Here is a 24,411-nt window from a genome sequence, read left to right as displayed (position 1 = left end):
AATGCGAGAAAGTCCCGAATTTCCCTGGCCGAGTTGCCGAGACGTTCTCTGCGAAACTTGGAGGAGGAAAGACGGGGGGGAAAAAACGGGGGGAAAAAAATAATTAAAAAATAAAATATGATGACGTCACTTGGAGCAGGGGTGCCTTCCCCGCTGCCTGTCAGATGCGCCTGAAAAGAACAGGGCAATAAAACAACAGCCGCCTCTGTCTCCCTCGTTAAACACGGCACTAATTGGATGTTAATTTCTCCTTGCTCTTCTCGCTGCTCGATTGTGAGGGCTCTGCCTGGCGCTCCCTCTCTCGCTTTCTTTCTTTCCTGTTGCAATGCTCTTGGCAGCTCCGAGGGACTCCGGACTGTGCGCTCCCCTCCCGCTCGTGGACTGGAATAATTCAGGAGCTGGGAGTATTAAAAAAGACGAGGCGCGGGGGTGAACGGTTCAGAAACGGGGCGGGCGCGATGGATTTCGAGAGCTACGCTAATCTCCCCGTTTCCCGTGCATTGTCCTGCCGACTTGGAGCTATTCTCTTCCCATTTGATTTCTCTTCCCCCCCCCCTTTCCCTTTGCGTTGGGTTCGGGCTGCTGGGCAAAAATATACGTTCCAAAAAAAAAAAAAAAAAAAAGCATTAAAAAAAAAAAAGAAAAAAGGCAAAAAAAAAGCGGAAAAAGGCAAAAAACAAAGAGAAAAAAGGCAAAAAAAGAGAGAAAAAAGGCAAAAAAAGAGAGAAAAAAGGCAAAAAAAAAAAAAAGGCCCAAAAAAAAAAAAAAAGCACGGTTCAATGACGACAAACCCCCAAACCTCCTCCCAGCTCCCCCCGTCTCGCCGCGCCGCCTAACCCCTGCGTGGAAACAGGCGTTTTAGGGAGCCGGAGCAGGAAGTTGTTGTTCTCTGTGTTGCCCAGGTCATCCTTAAGGGTATGTGTGCAAGAGCGGCGGGCGCGTGGGGCTCGGTGGGCGCCCAGCAGCGGTCGGCCGCCCCCCGCGTTGCCGCCCGGCCGACGAGGCGGGCGAAGGGCGGAGGGGGAGCGGGAGGTGTTTTGGGGGACGCGAGAGGGGCCCAAGGGACAGGATGGGTGGGGGAGCGGAGGGGAGGGAGCGGGAGGCGGAGGTGGGGGGAGAGAGCGAGAGCCGGGGAGTAAAGTCCTACCTGGGATCGGTGCCAACTTCCTGCAAAGGGTTACAGACCCGCGGCTTTGAGAGCCCACCAGAGGCGAGTGCGCTCTTGTCACGGTTCCAAGGCGAGATGAAGGCAGCGGGAACAGGTACAGCAGATGCCGAGTGGCCTCGTTTGCCCGCCGAGCGGGGCTTTGGCTCGATTTAAACCTCGCCGACAGGGAGGCTTCGGTGCTCCCGCCGGCGGGGGCCTCGCCATCCCCGCACGAGGCCTGTGGGGCCGGCGGGTGCCAAGGGTGGGGCGCGCGGGCCGGCGGCGGGGGGGGGCGCGTGCATGGCAAGGGGGGGGCCTCCGTCGTTCGTTCGCCTTCTCGCCGTTTGGATTAACATGCGGAAGATGCGCCTGTCACTTTGCTTACTGTCAGCGCCGGCTCGGGGATGGGTGACGGCTTTGTTCGGCGCAGCCGGGGGAGCCGTGCCAACTCGGACTTGGCAGGCGAAGCCGGGTGGGCAGGGAGAGGGGGACGAGGGAGCGGGAGCGGCTGCCGGGGCGGTTGCGGAGGGACGTGGCCGCAGGCCCGCGTCTGAGCGCGGCGGCTTTCTGGCGGCGTGCGCCTCCCTCTCCCTCCCTCTCTCCCGCGCTCGCCTGCGCCCAGGCTGGTGCAGACAAAATGAAAACGTGTTTTGTTTTGTTTTTTTGGCATCTCCCCAGCAGCGCTACCAACCCCGGCTGCCCCCCCCCTCTCCCTGGTCCCTTCCCCAACCCGCCGCGACTCCCCTTTTACAATCGGCACAACCCAGGTGCTAGGGCAGCAAAAAAAAAAAAAAGGCCAAAAATACCCCCTGGCACCCAAACCACCCTCGGTCCGCCCCCCTCGGCGGCGACTGCTCCCAACCTTCCTCCATGGCGGGTGGGTTGTTGTTTGTATTTTTTTTTTGTCTTCCCCCCCCCCCCCAACCCCCCCCATCGGATCCCTCTCGCGTTGGGTGTGTGCGTTCCTATTCAAGGACCCGCCGCCTCCTGTCGTGCTAAAACCAGGAAGGAGGGAGCCCAGGGCTCATTTCTGCCTGGACGCTGGGGCAGCGGGCGAGGGAGCGGGCGATGGAGGGTGCGAGGAGGGAGCAGGGGGATGGGAAGGCGGGAAAAGGAGCCCACGGGGGGCCGAAAAAAAAAAAAATCCACTCCTCAGGCCTTTTGTTTAACCTGCATCGATGCAAAGGAAGGTCTTGGCTTTTTTTTTTCCCCCCTCCCCTTGTCCTTTTTTTCCCCCTGTGCTTGAGCCTGGCGGGGCATTTTCGAGCCCAATGGGGCAACTTTCTGGAGCGGGCGGTGTCGGAGGTTGATTTTTTGGGAGGTGGCGGGCTCGTCCCGCGGGCGCGCGGCTCCGAGTGCAGGAATTCCTGCCAGCTCGCCTTTGTGCCAGCCTCCGTTGGCCTTGGGTGTCTCGTTCGGATGGAGCCTGGCATCCAGGCACCGCCCATTTCTTGGCGTTGAGCTGCGAGGAGAAGGAAAGGGGAGAGAGCGAGCGAGAGAAGGGAAAAAAAAAAGCTGTCTCACTCAAACTGGCCTTTCTCGGAAAAGGATCCTTCCCCGATGATTGTCCGGATAAGCGGAGCTAAATCCAGCCACCACTCAACAACAAAACCACTCTCTTCCACGGTGCGTCTCTCTTGCTGCCTTGGTACGAAATCGAACCTCACTCTTAATTTTGGGCTTTTTTTTTTTCTTTTTTTTGTTCGTGCGGTTGGGTTTTTTTGCCTTTGATTTGAAATAACGTTTTGTTCCTCCACTTGCTCAGTTGCTTTGTTGTTGCTGTAACCTGCCTTCTCCCCGAAACCCCTTCCCGTCGAGTTCTCTGGCCCTTGGTGCTAAAACATCCGACTTTAAAATCAGTCTCCTATAGAGAGGGATGTATAGCAAATAGGCAGGTCCCTATGTGCAGTGTTTGGAGCAAGACTGAAGGGTGATTTTTCTCCCTGCCCTCGCCCCGCCACCCGGGACGTCCCCGAGAGCCGCCCGGGGTTGGGTGTCTGTCGCGCGGGTGCTTCTTTAGTTCCCCACCGGGCACCACCGAGGGAGGAAAAAAATATGTCGAATCATGTCGGATTTGCAATTCAACATGGCAGCCGCAGCTAACGTGGTGGGAGCTCGTAGCGCCGAGCAGACCGGCGGGCACGCGTGCTGCCGGCCGGCTGTGCCAGCGCAGGGTGGGGGCATGGGAAGGGTGGAAGGAGGGAGAGGGAGGACGGGAGGGAGGGAGGACACCCGGGCAAGGTCAGACAAGGAGGATAATTTTATTTCTTTTTGGGGGGGTGAATTACACCAGGAGCGATTCGGGAAGGAGGGAACTCAAGCGGTCTGGTTTTGTCAGCGTTAACTGTTTAGAAGCTGGCTTGTTTTTCACGCTGGCACAGCGTGCCAGGGCGGGCGGCAGAGCCGGGGAGATGCCCGGGAGCGGGGCGGGAGGTTCTGCCGGCCCTGGTGGGCGAAGCCGGCTGAGGGAGCGCTCCGGCGGCAGCTTTTCCTGGAGCGGTGGTGGCCTTTAGGAGACCGAGCCGGGTGCTCCTGGGAGGAAGCTTTGTGAAGGCATCGGGACGATTAACGGGGCGGCTTGCGGCCGCCCAGTGCCTCCTGCCTCGTGGAGGTTCGCGCCTCTCCCCTCGCACCCGGGCGAGATTTGGCACCGCCGTGCCGAAGCTCTCCTGGTCTGCCCAGCCGTAACCGAGCCCCAGGGTTTGGCCCCAGCGCGTGTGAATCTGCCCTCTTTCTGTCAAACTTAATTTAGGCCCTTTTGGGACGCGACAAAAGCAGCTTGTTTGCAGGGCAGAGTCCTCCTTCCTGGCCGCCGTGCACTTCGCAGGCGCTCGGGAGCCATGAAAGCCGCCCCTCCTCCTTCACCAAATTTTTCCTCCTCCTTCTCCCTCGCCCGGCTTCCCCCCCTCCTCTTCCCTTCTCCGAAAAAAAACCCCTCTTTCACTGAGTGACGCATGGCCCTTACAGTAAAGCCTTCGAACTGGCCACAAAGCACCCGAATGTCCCGGCCCTGCTTTGCCTCTGTGACCCGCCAGCCTGCGCTGGCCGTCTCGGTCATGCTCCGGGGACATTCCCAAAATTGCCTCGCCTGCCCCTTGCCTCCCAGAAATGCTGTCCGCGGTGTTGCGCATCTTCCCGGCCCCGCAGTGAGCTGGGGGCACCTCATGCACCCAGGTTTGGCAACTGGGACGTCGGGGGCCGGCTCTGAACCTTGCTGCTCACCGGTGTGCTGTTCAGCACAGCTGTAGGTAGGTTTTCACAATACCCTGTGGTTAATTTGGAAGCTGAAACCCCCGTGTTGTGGGCGCTGGGGGCGGTCAGTCATTTGTGGGGTCTGACCCCCAAAATGTGTTGGGATCCCCTCTTCAGCGGAGTGCATTTACATGCTGGTTTACATCCAGTGAGAAGGCAGCGCTAGCGTTTTGCTCGTCAGCCCAGCTTTCCCCTTACAGATTATTTATACAAACAGGGGCTGGGGTAGAACCAGACCTTTCCCAATTTGTCCCCAATCTCTATTACTTCCCTGGGAAAAGCTAGCGGAGAGTGGATATAAAAAAACCCGCTGAAGCCGATGGCTCTAGTGGGCTCTGCACTGGGCAGCCCGAGAGGAGAGAAAGTCTGAACTCAAGCAAGACACTTCTGACGTGTCCTAAGCAAAACATCTGGCACCCCTGGAAGAGCTATCCAGCCAAGGGACGCAGCTGTTCTATTCCACACAGATCGCAGCAAAATAGGGCTCCTGCTTCCAGAACATGGCTCAGCAAAAAGGATGAATTCCTGAAACTGGGATTTGGATCTTTCTGCTGTTTATTGCCTTTGAATCAGGAATTTGCTCTCAGGCTGCCCTGGTGCGAGCTCTGCTCCATCTCCAGGCGGGAGACCAGGAGCTTTTCTCCAAGGCTGGAGCCTTGTTCGGCTGCTATAACCCCCCAGCAGTCAGCAGAGCCACTCTGGATTTGCACTGACATTCCTGAGAGCAGGATCGGGCCGCCAGGTTTGTCGAGGGTGGCTCTGGGAAATTTCCTTTCCTTAAAAGGGCCAGGTTTGGCCAAGGCAGAGTTTGGATAGTGATTTCCTTTTTTCTTTTTCCCTTTTTTTTTTTTTTTTTAAAGAAAAAAAGAAACCCTTGGAGCAAAACTTGCATTGGTGAAAATTGCCTGATTTACAGTTGCAGAAAATGCTGTGCTCTGTGTCTCTGCAGGCCAGACCTGAGGGGACCAGCTTTCCCCATGCTGGACCATCCATGTATCCAGCTTCACAACTCCAGTGACAACTTCTGGTGGGGAAAGAGGGTGTAAAAGGCAGGGGGACTGAATTTGGCCTTTGTGGGCTCTGCCCTCAGCCTTTCCACTAATTGTTCCAATGGATTTGAGGGCACAGGTTTAATGGGCTCCTTGTAGGAACACATCCAAGGGAGAGCTGATGCTAGCAGCTTCATGCACCATGGGGAACATAGAGCATCCAGAGACACCCAGATCTGATTCACCCTCCGTACCACCCCACAACTGGTCCTCAGAAGAATCAATATAGTTTATTTTCCTTCCTGCAGTTTTTTTCTCTCTCTGCCACCTCTTTCATTCCCTAATTTCCCTCCACTTTTTTCTGTAGTACCGGTTTGTTATTGTGGAGTTGCTCATAGCTACTGTTTATCTTTGATGTTACTTGGCTGCTGCGAAAGGTGAGGTCTGGGAGGACAAAGCGAGGCGGCTGGTTTGTTATTGTAGGGTTGCTCATGGGCACTGAGCTGTGCTGTCTGGCTTTGCAGTTGGAAAGCCCATGAGATACGCAGGGCTAATTCACACTGGGTTTGGCATGCTAGGGTCGCTCATGAGATGGTCCACAGAAAATGTAAGAGAAGAAGTAGCACAACCAACATGCTGCATAAAGTGAGGTCTGTGGAGTCTAAGAGGTAGGTATTACATTATTGTGATGATGACAACTAAATATCACCCTGTGTGTAACACCCTGTGGTTTTGGGAGGTCCGTAGCCAGGCTGTGGGGCGGTGGCTTTGCAAGCACCTCTCCTGCTCATTCCCACCAGTGCTGTTCTGTCCTGTGGCTGCTGCCAGCACATCAGCGTCACCATCCTGCTGGGCTTGGGGACCGAGGACCAGCCCCAGGGAGATGGCCGTGCATCCCAGGGCAGCCCCGGCCCATGCAGGACCGGGCAGGAGGTTTCTTCTCACCTGCAAGACCATGACAAGCGTTGTGCTTCTTCCTCCTCCTCCTCCCAGCTTGAGGGCTCTGCGGGGCAGCCACGGCCACCTTTGAGTTGGTCAACTGTTGAGTCAGGATCTTCAGGGTCTGGTTTGAACTCGCAGGATGGCCTGTGCCGACGTTTTAGTGCCAGGCGTGGGGACCTGAAGCAGCTTCGGCTGGGTAGGGAGGTTCTGGGAATAACACCAAGAATTCAGGGAGTGGTTCTCCTCTCCCTCAGTCTTGGCTTGCTCGGCGCTGGGCACCGGCTCTGCCGAGGGGAACAGAGGTCACAGGGGCAGCACGTGGCATCCTGGCATGTGGAGCCAGGATGGCTCGGGAGCAGGCAGCAGGATGGGAGCAGGCTAATTTGCTTGCACTGAGTTTGACAACAGAAGCCTGAGGGCTAGGAATGGAGGCACCCTGGGCGTGCAAGCAGAGAGGGTCCCAAAAAGCTCAACTCAGAGCAACGGCTTGGGTTATAACATTTTTCAAGCAGGCTGCACTCCTCATGTGGAGACTCCACCAAAAGTCAGGGTGGGCGCCGATACCAACGTGATCAACAGCTTGAATTTCTGCGCATCTGCTCCCAGGGCTTCTGGTTGTGGGAAAAGGATTGGGCTAAGACCCACAGGGAGGACGCCTGGGATCACCCCTCCAGCCGCGCTGTCTTGGGAGCACATCTCTGTGGCTGAAGAGAGCTGGGATGGATGCAGAGGGACATGGATAAAGGGGTCTGGGAGGGTTTTGCTCCTTTCTTGAAGCACAAAAGCTAAGCAGGCGATGAAACCCGACCACTCAGCATGTTTCAGTCTCTCAGGAATAAAAATACAGATAAGGTCTCCACCATCACCTCCCAGTTCAGTCTGGCCAGTCGTCCTACAGCCTGCTGGGGGATTGCCTCTGCTGTTTTAAATCTGCAAAAGCTCCTTCGCTCCCTGGCTCCATCAGCCGCATGCTGTTCAACACACACTGGACTCCACCCCAGAAGCGGCTGCATCTCAGCAGAGACGTGGTGACACACGATGTGTCGATCCCCAACGCTGTCTTTGTTGCACAACTTGCTCTCGTTAGTCCTGAAATCTTCCCGGCTGTTCAGAGAGGCAGCGGCAAAAGAAGAGTCTGGCAACAAGCTCCCAAAGTAGGGAAACCTGAGCCGGTGGAGCCTGGCTGTGCTGCAGCTGACAGCCAGGACAGGCCCCTGACGTGGGGCTGGATCCAGCCATGCCTGAGCACTGTGGGAGTTCCCATCTGGAGCTCAGCTTTGCAGTCTGGGTCCTCCCCTGCCCTGGGGATTAGCCGAGATGTGGTTCCCAGGGCGGGGGAAGGGGCTAATGAACAGAGACAGGATAACGAAGCAGGTAAGGGCTTCCTGTCCTTTAGGGCTCAGGAGGAAATCCTGCAGCTGGTGAATCTGGATACGATTAGTGTCCATTTCTCCCTGGGTAATCAACCCATCTGTTGATCCTTGCACATCAACAGCACACGCCCCGTTGCAGGCAGATGCCTGCCGGGCACTGTTTTTATCCGTGTCTGCCATGGCCACTCCAGGCAGGCTGAGAACAAGGCTCGCACTCAGCTGTGGATGCCGTGACGGTGTCCGCTCCCTCTCCCCGCCGGGCTCAGCGGCATAGGTCAGGCCAGAGGGAGCCCCAGGAGAGCTGCAGCCAACAAACCGGCTACGATTGCTGCAAACAGCAGGACCAAGCCCAGGAAAAGCCTCTTCTTTGGAGGGCGGGCGGGCGTCTTCTCCAAAGGGCTTTGAACAAAAGTTCAAAGTGATCTTTGTAACAGACTGATAAGCTCAACTTTCCAGACACTGCCTACTCATCCGAGCTCAACTTTACCGCAAGCAGGTAAAGGTGGATTATGTTCGTCTGCCAGGCTTGTGAAGTCTTGTTCATCATGTGGGATCCTGAGTACGGGCTATACAGTCCCCACGTGGTCACGGAAGGGACTGGGCTTTCAGTCCTGCTCTGTAGGAACGCTGGTTAAAGTTGATAGCTGCTGATGCAGGAGCCTGAGGATTCTTGGCAATCTTGTCCAACTGTGCAAAAAACACGTGGCTTGCAAATGCCAGGCCAATGTGCCGGCTTGGGCTGAAATGAAGTCAAAGAAGGAGCTGCTGTGTGGAGCAATGCTTTTTCATAACGCAGTGGCTCAAGCTTGCATGGTTCTTTAGGGTCTTCTGAAAGGTCAAGCTTGGTGACAGAGTCAGGACAAAATATAAGGGTTATAATTCCCAGTCCTGGTGTCCTGTATACTCAAACTGTGTCAACCTGCACTTGTGTCAGCTCTTACTTGTGTCGCATTTGGTCATTGGAGTGTCTTGAGGGATCCATTGTGCTAAGTGCTATCCACATACAGAAGATAAAGATGGTCCCTATCCAGAGCAGTTTACACGTGCCGCCCAGATCCCTCCTGTGTGTAGTGTTAAGTGATCCAGGCACCTGAGCTTCTGCCATTTGCAGAGTGCCAAAACGTCATTACCGGCCAGAAACAATTTGAGGTATGCATCACAGATTAAACATTTCATTTGCTTTCAAGGGGTACTTGTTGCTTAACTTCGAAATGCAACCTGTCTTCAGCCGCTGTTATATTGCTCTGGACTGCTCTTTGGGTCCTAAATCTTCTGATTTTTGTTTGTTTTGGAATGCACTGATTTACCACTAAGGAATAAATGAAAAGCAAAAGAGAACAGCAGCACTTGTTTGCATAGGCCCTACATTGTTCTGTGTTCTGCTGCTACTGAAGCAGAGGCGATAAATCCTACTCCCTGGACAGACAGAGGTTTTTGGGTGGTGGCTGTGTGCAAACAAGGCCAGGGAAGATAAACAACAGAAAAATATTGCTTTTAGGAAATGACAGTTGAGGATGGCCAATCAACTGATGGGTCAAAGCCAACACAACACCATCAATTAGCAAAGACATATTGATATTATTTCTCCAAGGCATTTTTGCATCAACAAAGAGGGAAAAGAGATGGATCTGTGTTATGGTATCTGTGGTCAAACTTGGCTGCAGTTAGGAATCTGTACAGTTTCTGTGCTGGAAAAGGGGAGTTTTGTAAAGAACTCTGCCTATAGAAAATACGTCCACAGCTCCAGAAGGGCTCAGCCAAAAGGGTGATGAAAATCTGTCTGTTGGTGTCATTGTCAGAACTGCTGGAGGTGGGAACATTTGCTAATCTTGCTTATTTTAGGGGGCCTGCTTTCAGCGGCAGTTCATTTCTGAAAATGCAGCTCTGAAAACTCAGCCCTTAAGAGCCTAATACAATACATCCCTCAGACTAGACTAGACTAGAAAGAGGGATCCATTTTTCAGACTGTAGGTTCTTGCCTGCCTAATTATGATTTTCAGCTTCTTAAGATTAGGCCTTTGCATTGTAGAAATGTGACACAGAAGAAATAGCTGTGACATTGCCTTGCATTTTCTTTTCCAGCTGGGGAGGAACCCAGCTAAACCTGCAGAGTTTCAGAGCTTGCAGAACTGTAATGGAAAGAGAATTTAGTCTCATATTTGAAAATCAAATCCCTGAGCAATCAAAACTGTCACAATTTCTCTTCCATCCAGCCCACACAGGATGGCCTGGGGACAGTTTCACTCTTAAGGGGTAACTTTTGGCACCCTGACGAAGTGCAGGGTCTAGATGGATTGCTGTATTCATGCCCATCATCGCCAGTGGTTACATCTTTGTTGGAACATTTCAGAACTAGGTTACAGTCTCCACTGTGGGGTTTGACTTCACTGTTCAGCTGCCTCTGTAGACACATAATATGCTTGAAGCTGCATGAAATGGCCTTTGGATGAGCTCAGGACTGGCCAAAGTCTAAAACGGTTTGGCTTGCAGGATTCATTGCAGCTGCAGCTCCAAATCCAGTTTGGGATGGGTCCCAGTGATGTGGAAAGTGAAGCCATCTCTCACTTTAGCAGGCAGAGTGCTCTCTACCACCATCCATCTTCTGGAAGACAGAGGAGAAATTGCCTTGGGTGCGGGCAGTCCTCCAGAGCAAGGTGGGATATGGGTCACAAAGAGACTGCTGGGCATGTACCAAAAAGACTAGCAATGTTGTCAAAAACCCTAGCCTGGATTTCTCTGCTTCCTTGGTCTGCAGCCCCAGAGCTGTGTTTGTGAGAAGAAGAAAGTCAGCTGCATCTTCAGCCTTGGGAGAAGCAGGCAGGGAAGAGCTTGGGTGGACTCCGGCCATTTGTGCTTCAGATGTGCTGTGGCAACAGTATGAATAATGCAGATAAGTTCAATTTTTTTCTTTCTGGCTGAGGGCAAGGTGTCCCAGCTGATAAGAACTGGGAGCCCACCCTTGTTAAAGCCAGTGTTAGACTTAGACCTCCATGAGATCTACTGCCTCAAGCAATTCCATTGTTCAAAGCACATTCGGTTAATTAGTACATTAACTAATTAACCTTCTCAGCATCCCAGGTAGGGAGTATCTATCTCCCAAAGGAGGAAACAGAGGCAAAGTGACTCACTAAGACCGGAGGCAGGAGCTCAGCAATGCAGCTGTTAAGTCTGGTTTTTTCCTTCTCAAATGATTTTGTTGTTGCTGCCGCCGCCTTACGTACATCGTTCCCCTGAGACAGAAATGGAGGAGTCCTAAAGACTCCCGAGAGAGTGCTCAGGTCCAGTGGGGAAATGTGCTGCCGGACAAACCTGGAGAAGAAAAGAATCCATCCAAATATACCCAGAGAAGGTAATCTGGTTCACCCACGTGCTCGCACCAACTAAGGAAAAAAGCTAATGCCATTTCTCCCCATTCACAAGGAAAGTTTTTCTCATGAGCAAATGAACAAAATCCCTTTGCTTCTTACTCACATTTTCATCCACTCTAAATTTCATGAACCAGAAGCAAAATGGCCAGTGCGGGGAGGAGAGAGCATGTGAGAGATGACAGTGGGGCCGTGTTTGTACGGGCTGGCTGGGATGTGAATAGACCAGAAGGATAAGACCTGAAGAGACTCCAGCAAACAGCCAGAGGGGAAGCTTTGATGCTGAGGAAGTCCACAGACTCAAACACATGATGATGAGCAGCTGATTTCCACAACTTTGTAACGTGGTAGGAAAAAACCAGAGCTAAAGCACAAGGATAGAGTTCTTTGGCTTGCAAGACCCATGACAGCATCACAGACCCTTTCTCACGAGTCCTGATCACAAACAGAAATGGGAGTCTTGTTCTCCCCACCCAGTTCTGATCTGAAGTCAGACAGACTTTGCTCTACCTAGTATCAAATGACAGTCCTTGGCTGCAAGTACGTGTGTGTAGAAGAATGAGAACCAACTCCTGCATGATTTGTCCCTGAGGAAGAGAGTCTCCTGGGGCTTAAGTACGGGCCCATGTGCCTTACCAAGCTTTTGCTCCTGGTTTTCGACTGGCTTTTGCCCAAGCAGTGGGCCCTTCACCACACTGAAAGCTTGAACAGCAATGTCAACAGCGTGCCTTGAATGAGAGCTCTGGTGGGGCCGCAGCAGCAACATCTGAAAGCAGAAAGCACCAAGAGCAAGTGGCCTGTCCTGTAGAAGGGATTCCTTTCATGACCACGTCTTAATCTACCACCAGTTTACTAAGCCCACAGCAGCCCACATTGGAGGCTACAAAAATATCCCCCCGCTCAGCAACTCCTCCCTTGTCCTTTGTAAAGCTCCAGCATTTTAATCATATTCACACCTCCCTCTCCTAACACAAACCATCTCAGCTCTCTCAGTAACCCAGCTCCCCAAAACCTGGGCCTTCATGATCTCCTTCCCTTGCTTAGGCAGCCAGATACCTTCCTCTCCATGCTAAGAAGCCTCCCAAGCGCACACACCCTCTTGTTTACTCTTAAATTCTTACTCCCGTCCTTCACCGCATGCGCACCGCCCGCCATTTGACTAAAATATATTGAATAAGCAACTAGTGCTGAGGGGTTATACGTGATTTTGTGTGGGCTATTAATGTCTTCAGCAATCCCAGACCTGTGCATGTCCCTAATCCCCTATTGCTCCATCTCAGGACCCATCAGGAAGGTGCTGCCTAGCTGATCTAGGGACCCTGTTATCGGGAAAGGCAAAACACCCTGTCTTGTAAATGTATCTTGTCCAGTCCTGTTCATAATAAGTTTTCACTTAGAATAAGGACAAAAATAAGGTTCCTCAGTTTGTCAGGGTTTTTCTAGAAGAGAGTATTGGTGTCAGAGCAGCTGAAATTGTTTCTTATTCCTAGCTTCAAACTGACATGCTGCATGTGGCCATTTCTTCATCTATTGCTATAGGCATCGAGAGCCCTTCGGTCGTTATTCTGCAAGCTGCCTTGATGTTTTTCCTGGAAGAATATTGCACAAGAAATGCAATATTCCTTCGGTACAAAGGCTAGGGTTTTAAATTGAGCCTTGCCTTCCTAAATCCTATTAAAATAAACAGGATTTAGATCTCTCAAATACTTTCAAAATTCCCAAACTACAAGGTTAATATAAAGTACACAAACCTGCCTCTGAGGTCTTGAGGCTGCCCACCAAGCCCATATGAGAAGTTAGGATGGGCAGGCACTTGGTAGAGTTTGTTACAGGTGATGTTTATTTTCAGGGACATTTTAATAAGGCTGATCAGTCACAGCAAATTACTAAGCAATACATTCATAACAATTTTCACCTGGAGACCTTAGGATAATTTGCAGAAAGTTGGTGAGGATCAGATGGTGAGGAATAGTGGTTATTAAAAAAATCTCAAGATTTTTGGTTTCTTCACAGGAGAATTCAAGATGTTGGCATTATGTTGCTGCTCTGAATTACTCTACGGAGAAATTGCCCTCCCCACTGACTAGATAAAGCTTAGCAGGTCCAGCCTCCAGTGCTTAAATTTATCCCACATGAATATGCCATGAAGTGCCTTGTCCAATTAACAACCTTCCTTATACGATTTTCCTACAAGATCTGTAACAGCTTCAAAACTGTGCATAGGTTTTGGCATTTCCAGTTCCCTGCATCCTTAGGGGATAGGGCTTGTAGCTGGGAACTCTTACCCATCCTAAATCCTGGGAATAGTCCCAATTCTCACTGCTTGTCTCGCCTACAGAAGCAGAAAGCCCAGGGGGTGGTTGTTTTGTGCCCTCCTAAGGGTCTTCCCATGCCGGGTACTCTCGCATGAGGTCGCGAGGTGCTTGCCCTGCTCTGACAACCTCTTGTCTGGTTTTGGTCAGGACTTGAAGGGACTTAACCTCTGTGGTGGAGGGTGGGCTTCATCTGCGGCTTGTTGGCTTCTTCAGTAAGGTTGCCAACCAGGAGCTCAGCTCCGTGCTTTAGGGAGAAGGGGGTCGAGGAGGTTTCACTCCATTCTTCTCTGGTCCCTCAAGCCGTACGCGTGCTGTCTGGATGGGCAGTTGTGGTGTTGGTCTGTGGAAGGGCAGAAAGATAAAAGTCATGGAGCTCGTGAGGTGCTTTGCGGGCGCGAGGCACTGCTGGAGAGAGCCAGCTGGTCACCGGGCAGGCAGGGCTGCCTGTAAGCCCCGCTGCCTGCAGCGCGGCTCAGCCCCATCCTCCGCTGCTGGCGCAGCCTTTCACTCCTCCCGGCGTGCTCGGAGGGACAGGGACAGACCTGCACCCCGCGTTACGGGCAGGTAGCAGGCAGCTGCCTGCACTGTCCCCTGGTGTGCTTGGGAGCGGGGAGGTGTCGTTGCAGGCCAGCCCGGGCCCTGCACGGGCCTCGGCCATGTGGCTCCGTTTCTGAGGCCGGCTTGTCCGGGCAGGAGCGAGCGAGGAAACCTCGGATTGCTCCTCCCCAGGCCTCCTCACCACAGGTGCTGTTAGGATCCGGGTTGTGGAGGCCATGCTGCCACCGAGGCACCGTCCCCAAGGCCTCCTCGCCTGCTCCGGGTTCCTCTCCCCCTCCCTGCGGGTGTTATTTACACCGTTTCCTGCCCAGGGAAGTTCAGGAGTTTGACGTTACCGGGTTGGTTTCCGCTCTCCTGCCTGGCTCCCATCGGGAGCTCTCGCAGAGCCCGAACCCTGCGGTGCTGGCAGTGGCCAGGCAGCAGCCCGCCCGTGCCAGCGGGCAGGATGGAGGTGCCAGCCAGGCCCAGGGAGGGAAGCGTAACCCCTGTCAGACCGGACAACTCACGCTCAACCGGCCTGGGAGGGCTGGAAAAGCCGACCCCACGTCCATCCCTCCGCATCGGTCCTGCTACGGGGCTGGACGGGGCCGCTCAGCCCCAGCGGGAGGAAGGGAGGACGCGCCCGGGCATCGCTGCAGAGCTTTTGGGTTCCTGCCGAATCGACGCCCTCCCCTCTCCCTCCCTCCTTCTCCCCCCCATCCTTCCCGCGTGCTCCCGCCTGGCCTGCGTCTCCCCTCCCTTCCCTTCTCCCTCCCATCCCGCAGCAAACAAAATGGCTGCTGCATGGCCATTTTGTTTTCCGTCTGGAAGGGGGAAGCCAGGACGCTGGGACTTGGCTCTTTTTTGGAGGCTGCGGCCATGTTCGAGCCCAACTCTCCCGTCTCTACGTGGCACCGGCTGTAGCGAGAGAGAGAGAGAAAAAAAAAAAGAAAAAAAAAAAAAAAAGGACCTTTTGGAACGAGACCAAAGTCAGAGGCAGAGAGTGGGTAGTTTTGGCGTATGTTGAGCACTGAAAATGCCTGGAATTGCCAAACTGAGCTTTTGTATTAGCAGCGTAAGGCTACTCGGTGCATGCAGAGTTGCGGGGCTGCACGGTATAGCCGGACGGAAAGGTTTGTTCGCTATATTCAATAAAACAGCCCTCCTTTCTTCTGTATTTATAAAGTACCAGAGAGCACTGTTGTCTAATTTGTTTTTGGACGGGCGGATGGTTTTACACATCGGCTTGGTATGATTAGAGCCGGTCATTGCCGGACGGTAGCATTTTAACCTGTTGTGTGTCCTCTTGTTTTTGGTGAATATGAGATCTGACCTTTCCACTGATCTGGCAGTGCCTGGATTTACCTGATGTGATCCTGAGGATTTTTTTTTAGGGATTTTTGTCTCGTTTATTGCCTTCTTGCCTTGAAAGTTTTCATCTCGGGAATACAAAATCTTAATTTAAATATTAAAAGAAATGGCTGGTTTTGGCTTTTTAAGCCCTTGCTTTTCGTACGAGGATGGAGCTGTACTGTGATAACAAGCTGTTTACTGCACCAGCGTGTGTATCCTGCACACATTAAGGTGTGATACACGACAGGGACGCCATCAACAGTTACATGCCCTGAAAGTTTAAGGGAACTTGGTGGCGTTACCATACAATTTTGCGCAGAAGGATGGCAAAAAAACCAGAACATGCGCCAAATAAAAGCGATTTTTTTTTTTTTTTTAAAAGTGATTCTGCATTTCCTTCAGTAGTCTGGATGTCTTGGAGTTAGTAGTCACGTCTCGTCGTTCACGGACGCTCGGAGGAACAGATCTCTGTCCAGTGGCATGGGGGGGATCGGGCTTTGATAAGGCATCGGTGTTGGGGTGATCGTCCTACCTTTCCTTGAGGGGCTGCCCGGACATCTGGAGAGAAGCAGACACTTTCAGAGAGGACCTGGGAAGGAGAGCAGAAAGAGGGGAAATCGCTTTTCTTGCACAGAAAGGTATTTGCCACCATATCTGCTTGGCTTGCTTACAAATGGACAATGTAGAGAATTGCAGGGGCGATGGTGGTCCCGGAGCCGGGGCTGCATGCGTGGGCGCTGGGCAGGCGGTTGGCATTGCAAATTAAATGTTTTGGTGCAAATCTACGTTAGGGGTGGACGTTACCTGCGCACCTTTCGTGAGCAGCTTTCGAACCGAACATCGAGAAGGAAAACAGTATTAATGGAAGAGTTTTATAGAGTATTACAGGAAAGGATCTTCTTTCTTTAGATTTTTGAGTTAACCTGTAGAATTGAGTATGGAGCAGGTAAAAATAAACCAAAAAGATATTTTTTCTCTTATATCTCTTGATTTTTAGTATTTTGGAGAAATTACTCTATGAAATATCAGTAGCGACTGTTTTACTTCTATGACAAAAATCCCGGGATTTTTTTTTCCTTCAGGAGAGTGTAAATTATATGCTAATTTACAAGGAAAATATACGAATGTTTAGAAAAACTGTTACCTTTGTGGCCACCTTTAATAATGGATTTATGAGGGGTTAATAAAAGATAAGTCGTGTAACAAGCAGGTTACAGATGTATGTATTATAGATAACAATACCAGATTCATTAATGATGATCCAGATGTTTATAAACATCTGATAGGACTTGAAAGAACCCCTAACAGATGAGTAGCTATTTATTAAGATACCTGCTAATTGTTTAATAATAAACAAATGCTACGACAACATTGATATGAAATATCAACCTACGTCATTAAAAGATCATGGAGGAAGAGCATTGCTGAGACACGGGGGCTGTTGCAGGAATGAACTTTAAATATTTTTACTTCCATTTCCCTTTCCCTATTCGCAGCACCTTTGATTAACTCTTTCGAAGCGTGATATTTTAATATCGACTCCAGGATCGAGTGTCCGGGAAGACAGTTGGCCTTGCTTTTCTGAGAGGTTCGCCTGGCCTGTGAGAAGTTAAAAGCAACTTGTCCTCGTGGCTAGTTTGGCAAATGTCATTTTTTTGCTTTCCAGTGGCATGGGCTGTGTTCAAGATGTGTTTTTGGGCCGTCTGCTGCTTTTTTTGTGAGCGGGCTCCTCGCTGCCGGCCGGTAGTTGCACGGCTCTGAACACCGCTGTATGGGGCTGCACGCGCCGGCAACGTTGGGGAGCTGTTGAAAACCTTCCCCACTCCTTTTTGTTTTCGCTTATTTTGGGTTTGGGTTTTTTTTGTTCTGTTTGCTTGTTGTTTTTCCACTCCAGCAGCACAGCGAGGCGAGGACGTGAAGTCACTACCGGCTTCCCTACAGGCAAAGCTAAGGAAACAAAATGGCCGACGGTCAGCCATTTTGTGCCAATGCAGCTGGCTGGCTGCACGCAGGCTTCGCGTTGGCCGGGGCTGGTTCTGCCCCAGTCCAGCCCGTGCTCCAAGAGGCTGAAAAGCCTCTCAGAGACGCGGGGCCCTGATTTCCCACTGAGAAGCCCTGCCTGTCCCCGGCACATTTTGGCACCGACACGCGGGACTGCGACTATACAAAGGCTGAAAGCAGTGTCTGCTTTTAAAGGAGCGACTTTGTTGTTTTATGGTTTCCTCCTCCCTCCTCCCCCCTCCTCCATTTCATTCAGTGCTCCTTAATAAACCAGATCAGCTCCTCAAAGCTTCGGAGCCTTTCCAGCTACTCTCTGAGGCGGGCTCCATGCCTCCCTGTTTTAAAGGCAGAGACTTGGCGGTGCTGGGGCATCTTTGGTCTGCAGATGCTTTGAAATTTGGGGAGGCATCAGCTTGGGTTGTCGGCTGGTCATCACGAGCCGCCCTGAGCCCTGCTAACTGAAGAACAGTTGTAGGTCACCTCTCCCTCCCAAAAATGAGTCTGAAAGCTGGACTGGAAATGCCCTTTTTTTGCCAACCTGGAGGATCTTGCTGCGAAGAAACATATTAATCCTTTACCTGCCAACTTCTCTCACCCCTCCAAGCACATCCAGACAGCAGGACTGTGCTGTGGCACACGCTGAGCACGGGGAGCTTTCTGCAGTTTCTCGCAGAGACTGACCGAGGTTTTTCACAAAAAATCAAATTTGGCTAGTTTTGAAGGACTCGTATGAATCTGGGAAAGGAAAATTGCAGTGCCGCTATCTTAAAGTCTGCACAGAAAATGGTGTTTTTCAAAGAGGTCCAGTTCTTAGCAGTCAGGTATTCAAGAATCTTCAAAAACTGAGTTTAAATAACTTAGAAGGCAGTGAGGGGCTTTGGGGTATAGGCTTCTGACTCCTACGGACCCTCTTGGCTATTTTATCCAGAATTTTGCATCACATTCAGGCACTTGTAGATCTGATGCTTCAGCAGCGATATGCTAGAAGGGAAGGCTTCATGTCTGGGAAGCAGGGCAGAGCTGGAACGCAGCTCACTTTGGCGATTGCTGTGGGATTTTTGCCGAGAATCTCGGTAGATAGGGAGTTTGCACAAACCTTATGGCTGTATGACTAATTCATAATGCCCCTTTGTGAAACCCCAGCAGGTTTTACCATTGAGCTGCTATCCAGTATGTGTGTGATCTTCTCTCTCCCAGGATCGATGATTCTCCTGCAGATATTAAAACAGAATATCACTTTTTCCCCTCTTTGTCAAAGCCAGTTGGGAGAGGTGGGTATCGACCTGTCCTAGCCTGGTTAGGCTGGCCCAGACAAACCATTGCGCTCCAATGGAGCGGGACTTCCCAAGGCTGGTTCCAGTGTCAGCTTTACCACGGACTTGCTGTGTGATCTTTAGCAAATTTGGTCACCTCTCTGCTTCTCCTTCTTTCCCCATCTTTTGCCTTGATGGTTTAGACCACAAGCCATCCAGGAGAGGGGCTTGCTGTCGTTGCAATTTGTATAGCACCTCGCACAAAGAAGGGTGACAGCGATACTAAGGGTAGGATGATCATAGTGATCCTTACGGGCATAGTATTTCTAAATCCTCCTGTTTGAGTCCTTCACGGATCCTGGCAAGATCAGGATTGCAGAGTCAGCAGCTGGGTATTCCCGAAACCTATACTCATTAAGACAATTATTATAATTAAATCTCCTGTTTTCAGGATTACTTCTAGAAGTCAGAAGGGATTTTTTTTTCTCTCCATGTATAATTAGATCTATGTGAGCTAGGAGTTATTTAATGTAATTTCCCACCCACGGTTTAAGATTGGCCCAAACGCCTGTTCTCTGCAGTGGTACCAAGAGTGACCTTTTAAATGCCTGGCCCATGCATCTTGCTTATACGCTTAAAATAATATAAGCCACCAGATTGGGAATCAGGAAAAATTATTCCTCCAGGTCCGTTGCCCAGAGTGTCTTTGGTGAAGATGAGTGCCCTCTGCTATACGTATCACTGGGCCACCCACCTCCCCAGTCCTCTACCATTGCAGCAACAGCAACTGCTGGCTTCCTTGCCACCATGAGCCCTTCTGGTTGATGCCTGTGGCACCAGCTTAATTTTTGGGAAGCTGAAACAGTTTAGTCTAAACTAATATTTCTGTCCCTGAGGAGGCAGAGTGGCTGGACCGTTGAGCCTGGCTGTAACCTCGGTGAAGCTCTGGCTGGTGTTGCGTGTGCTGAGGAGGGATGGGCAACCTCTGTGCATCACTTTCTATGCCAATAAAACAGGAAGAATAATATTTCCCATCAGAAGGCTGTTTGGGATGCAAGGTACTTGGCACTGCGGATGGGCTGGGTACTTAAATGCTATAGGAATCAGTCCTGCAACACCGATTTTTTGACGTTGTTTATACCCTGTCACACCAGGAGAGGCCTGGGCCAGATGGCCTGGCACAGTAGGTCATCCCTTGTGAAGGCCGAGTTTGTCAAAGGAAATTAAGACAATTACCTGGACTGTGTTGAACGCCAGTGAGAAGGACTTCTGGACAGCTCTGCAAAGGACCAGGGGCACTTTCCAAACCTTGCTGCAAAAGTATCCTTGTACCCCAGGCCATCCTAAACTCTAACCTCAAGGATCCCAGCTACAATAGGTAGAACTATTCTACAATAGGTAGAATTGGTGAACTATACCAAACCTTTGGGAATCTCACTTATTTAGGCTGTTGCCTGTTAGCTGTGGAAGCACAAAGCATTAGGCAGCCTTTGTCCCTTCGGGGACTTCTGCCTTAGCCCCTGCTTCTCTCACCACAACGCTCGGCAGATGTTTGGGGAGGCTGGGGACACCTCCTGCTGAGCTCTCACGGGAAGTCCTCCTTTGGGTCTCTGCTGTGCTGCACATGCAGCCCACTTAACGTGCTACTGGTGGCTCCCTTTTCGTTACAGCCTGCTTTAATCTTCAAGGGGAATTCTTTCCCATTGCAAAAGAACCTCACGCGTTTCTTTTAAACTACCAACTTAATACCTTGCATCTGTATTTGGGTGTACAGTGGATGAAAAAAGTCTCAGAAGGTGAGCCAAGGGCTTGGGGGGAAGCCAGTCTGTCTCAGATCCATGCTAATATTGCCTGGCTGTGCTATAGCATTAAAGGGACACCAAGCCTGCATGTTGCACTCATTTGTTTAGGAAATGAGATCTGCCTTGAAGTACTCGATACCATTACATTTGCAGCCTAAAAGCTTCCTTGTACTCAGTTATTTCTAATCTGCTCAATTCCCTGGAGTGCATAGCAGCTAAATTGATGGATTCTCTTATCTGGTCTGGCAGGTTTGTTCTAGATACGCTGTGTGTTCAAGAGGTGAGGTCAGCCTGGCTGTATGTTACTTGGCGTTACTGCAGTTTCGGAAGGGACGTGCTATCTGCATGTATGGCCCTGGGTTCAAAGTAGGAGGGCTGCTGCTTCTGTAAGCCCTTGGGTACATAAAGTTTGCAGCCAGTGTGACTGCCAAGGATAAAGTATAGTCCAAGTGGACTGAAGGAGGTTTAAAGAAGGAAAGGGAGCTCCAGGACAAGGTTGGGTATGAAACTCCTTTTCCCTAACATCATGAAGTCTGATGAATTTTCCTGCATTTCTCTTCACAGGAGCCGCAGAGCAGCCGATGCCTGGATAAGGATCATCTCATTGCCTTAGACTGCCACGGTCCCAAGCTGTCCTTGAGGCTGAGGTAGTAGATTGAATAGTTGTGGAGTCCTATCCTCCCTTTGAGCTAACTATACAATCTACTGTCTTTCCTAAGGAGACAGTCAGGTCTTCAGTTCTCGTCATCCACTTCTACTCCAAGCATGGAGGCAGCTGGTGCAAGTAATGCAAAGCCAGTGGTTCGGCCATGAATCAGGCGAGACCCCTGTACTGCTCTGTGGAGGTGAGGTAGTAGGTTGTATAGTTTGGTGGGAGGGATTTTATCCCATTTCAGGTGATAACTATACAGTCTATTGCCTTCCTTAAAGAGCAGCAAAACCACTGGGGGACTGGCTCAACCACTGAGCTCCTGAGGCAGCACTTCCTTCTGTTGAGGATGCCAAAACACAGCATGGCGTTGTTGAACAACTCAGTGGGTCTTCTCTGATAGCATCCAGGACTGCATTCTTCCAGGGACTGCTCCGTGCCTCGGTTGTAGGAGCATGGAGCCATCTACTTACAGAAAACCTATCTCTCTGCTTAATGGGTGAAAGAGAAAATGAAATGAGTTGGTGCATCAGCTCCTGGTGTTCAGTTCTACTCTTTTTTTGCAGGAGATGGGCTCAAGTTGTAAAGGGTTTAAGTGTGCTGTTCTTTTCTGGTCTGTCCTCGCGTCTGGAGGGGAGTGGATACTTTGGTACAAAGAGGATAGATCTTGCGATTCAAGTTTGTTGCACCCAGTTCCGAAGTTTGGGTTAAGAACTAGATCCAAGAGCAAGCTTAGCCTGTGGACTCAAAGCCCTGGGAGCTGATCAGACTTGGCTGGTTCCCTCCTCAGGAAGTGCATTCTGTTTTGGACAAGTTCCCAGCTCTCCCATGGAATAGAGTTAGAGGGTGGTTCTTTCTGATTTGATAATCCATATCAACGTAACTCACTTATACACAAACCCTGGCGAGGAGATTAGGGCTCTTGTGTACTTACATAGAATAAGCCAACGATTCGGACTAACACCCTGTCCTAGAGGGGAGACAGGTGAGGAAGAGATGTGAGCCAAAGGGAGCGAGTCCTAATCCTCCTGGGTTCTCCCAGGCAGGTAGCACTGTCATCTGACAACAGACATAGGAGAAGACACCATGCTTCAGAGCTCAGGCACTTGACAAGGGACAGGGAATCATTATTTCTTCTCCTTCTTAGGAGCAGATGGGACTATCCCTCTGCCATAGTTCAGAGCAGGATCAAGACCGTGAGTGGAGCTGTAATATGGCCAGGGCCGCATCGGTTCTTCAAGACTGAAGGACATCTCAGGCCATTATCACTGCCATCTCACTGTCAGGGAAACGCGTGAGATCTGAGGCGTCGGGGAGCGAGGGCAAGCAGAGGACATCTTCTCAGATGAAGTGGAAGGACGAGAGCTGCAAAAAGAAATCGGAGCCCTCAAATTTCACCCTGAGCAAAGGCACAGGGAGACCCAGACCTGACTGCTTGGGCCATGGGACTCCCCAAAATGAAGCAGCCTGTTTAAGGCTCCTCTGCTTCTTGGGACGGGGCGTAGCTGCAGCGAGGCTGGGATGCGACTTCCTCGGGCTGGGCAACAGCTGGTGGGTGGGGATGCCGCAGTGTCTAGCAGCAAAGGAATGCAGTCCTCCATAAATCTGGCTCTTCAGCAGTCCTGGCGACTTGCTGTGCAAAACTACAGCTTGGTCCTCTTAGATGCATTATTATCCTCTAGCTGCTTGCTAAGGGGCAGGGCTGCTACCCGCAAATTGCTTGGAAGGTACCAAAATAGCACCACAACCATGGGAACGGAGTGGCATATCCACTCGTATTTAAGAGGTATCCCCTAGAAAAGAACTAATCCTGTGTGTCCCAAATGAATTCAGTTCAGTCCCCCTCCACTGCGTTGATGTTAATGCAGAGAATACGAAGCAGTGAAACTGTGTGAGCTGGAAACCATGAATAAAATATTACTGGAGATATTCTCTTGTGAAAATAAACTTCTTTTGACTTTTTTAAAACAGTGTCTTTTTGCTGCCTTGAAGCGAGCTTGGCTGGTGAATTGGGACCTGCAGAGAGGTGACCAGCGCTCCTGTGTGTCACTGACCAAATTCTCCCTTTGACCAAAATCCTGAGCGTGAAAGGGAAGTCACGGCCAGGACACGATGAGGATGTGGGGCAGATTGGGTTGGCCGAGCAGCTGAGACCATCCTTTTTTCGGCTGTCAGTAGGTGCTTTCCTGGGCCAACCCGAATCCTATCACAAAGCCCTAACCTGCTTCCTCACCCTCAGTCAGCTCAAGGGCTGCAGGTTGGGCTTCTCTCTACCTTGCAGAATCCTCGCTAGAAACATCTTTATAACTCTGATACCAGCAACAGGAGAACGCAGGGACTTCCAGGCTCCACTAACCCATCGTCTTGTCTCTGATAAATCACAACTAGGGCTCAGAAACCTGCCCTGGCAATATTTACTTTCTCTAGTGCTTCCTGGTATACGGGAAGGGCAGCCTCTGCCCAGGAGGAGGGTTAGCAGGCTGTCCGAGCTTGTAACTATGGGTATTTGGGGCACCCAGCTAACTCGCTGGCCCAGGCACGTCTCAGCGGGGCAGCCGCGCTGTGGCAGCAATGCCATCACCGCCTGCAATGGCGAGGAGGGGCAGGCGCCTTCTTTTAGCAAAAAGCAGCCAGGAAACAAGAGGGAGAAAGCTGGGTCCCCGCCGGCACCCCCGGGGACACTGCGGGGCGAGGGCGCTTTCAGCCCAAATACTCGGAGGGAACACTGGGCACGCAGCCGGACCTACCAGCATCACAGCCCCAGTTGCAAATCCCCCCGGACGGTGTACATGCTTGCCCCAACCCTTCCGACTCACCGAGTTCAGGGCAGCTTCAGGAGCACGAAGCTGAGTGACCTCTCGCTCAACCTGCAGCGGGCACATCCCTCTCCCTGCTGCGAAACAGGACCCGGGGTTGGGGGGGGGAGCCAAGCAGATGGGGTTAGTGCAGCAGCCAAGCCTTATAAACACCACAAATCCCATAATTTTAACCCAAGTGACTACAGCTGATGGTTAAATGCCTCCTCCTCCTCCTCCCACCACACATAGCTATGGGGCTGCCAGGACCCAGCAGCATCTTTGCCAGGGTCTTGGCTCCTTTTCCCCCCAGGAATTGCCCGCTGCGTCACCCCAACACCAAAGCATCCTTCATGCCAACCCCAGAAACGGGGTGGAAATGCTGCAAAAGTCTCCCCTGAATGTTTTGTGTCCCCCCTGCGCACCACCCCATACCCTGCCCTTGCCATGCAGGCAGCTTCCCTCCTTCCCTGAACCAAGCCAACCCAAATGCTGGTGCTGGCAGGGCTCAGCCCCGCTGTCCTGGGGTGCAGGGGAAAGAAGGAAGGGGATTTGCTTTCTGGTTTTGAACTTTCTGTTACAAGGAACTCTATAAATAGGTCCTCGCACAATTTCATGTCTCCAGAAGTCAAAACCTT

At 51.5% G+C, this 24,411-nt stretch overlaps 1 long non-coding RNA gene across 7 annotated transcripts; it reads left to right on the top strand.

The window, feature by feature from the left end:
- The first annotated feature begins 397 nt into the window (after positions 1-397).
- On the top strand, positions 398-22,946 carry LOC142093277 (uncharacterized). Of its 7 annotated transcripts, none has more exons than XR_012677367.1 (4): positions 398-915; positions 20,894-20,976; positions 21,049-21,174; positions 21,260-22,946. It is a non-coding gene; the product is annotated as an uncharacterized LOC142093277 (long non-coding RNA). The 7 variants fall into 7 exon arrangements; XR_012677363.1 differs by adding an exon at positions 15,656-15,911 and having other exon boundaries at positions 20,894-21,174; XR_012677364.1 differs by lacking the exon at positions 398-915 and adding exons at positions 12,672-15,053; positions 15,656-15,911 and having other exon boundaries at positions 20,894-21,174.
- Positions 22,947-24,411: the final 1,465 nt, after the last annotated feature.

This window comes from Calonectris borealis, chromosome 26 (assembly GCF_964195595.1).
Source record: "Calonectris borealis chromosome 26, bCalBor7.hap1.2, whole genome shotgun sequence".
Lineage (NCBI taxonomy): Eukaryota > Metazoa > Chordata > Aves > Procellariiformes > Procellariidae > Calonectris > Calonectris borealis.
This window is presented reverse-complemented; position numbering and strand designations above follow the sequence as displayed.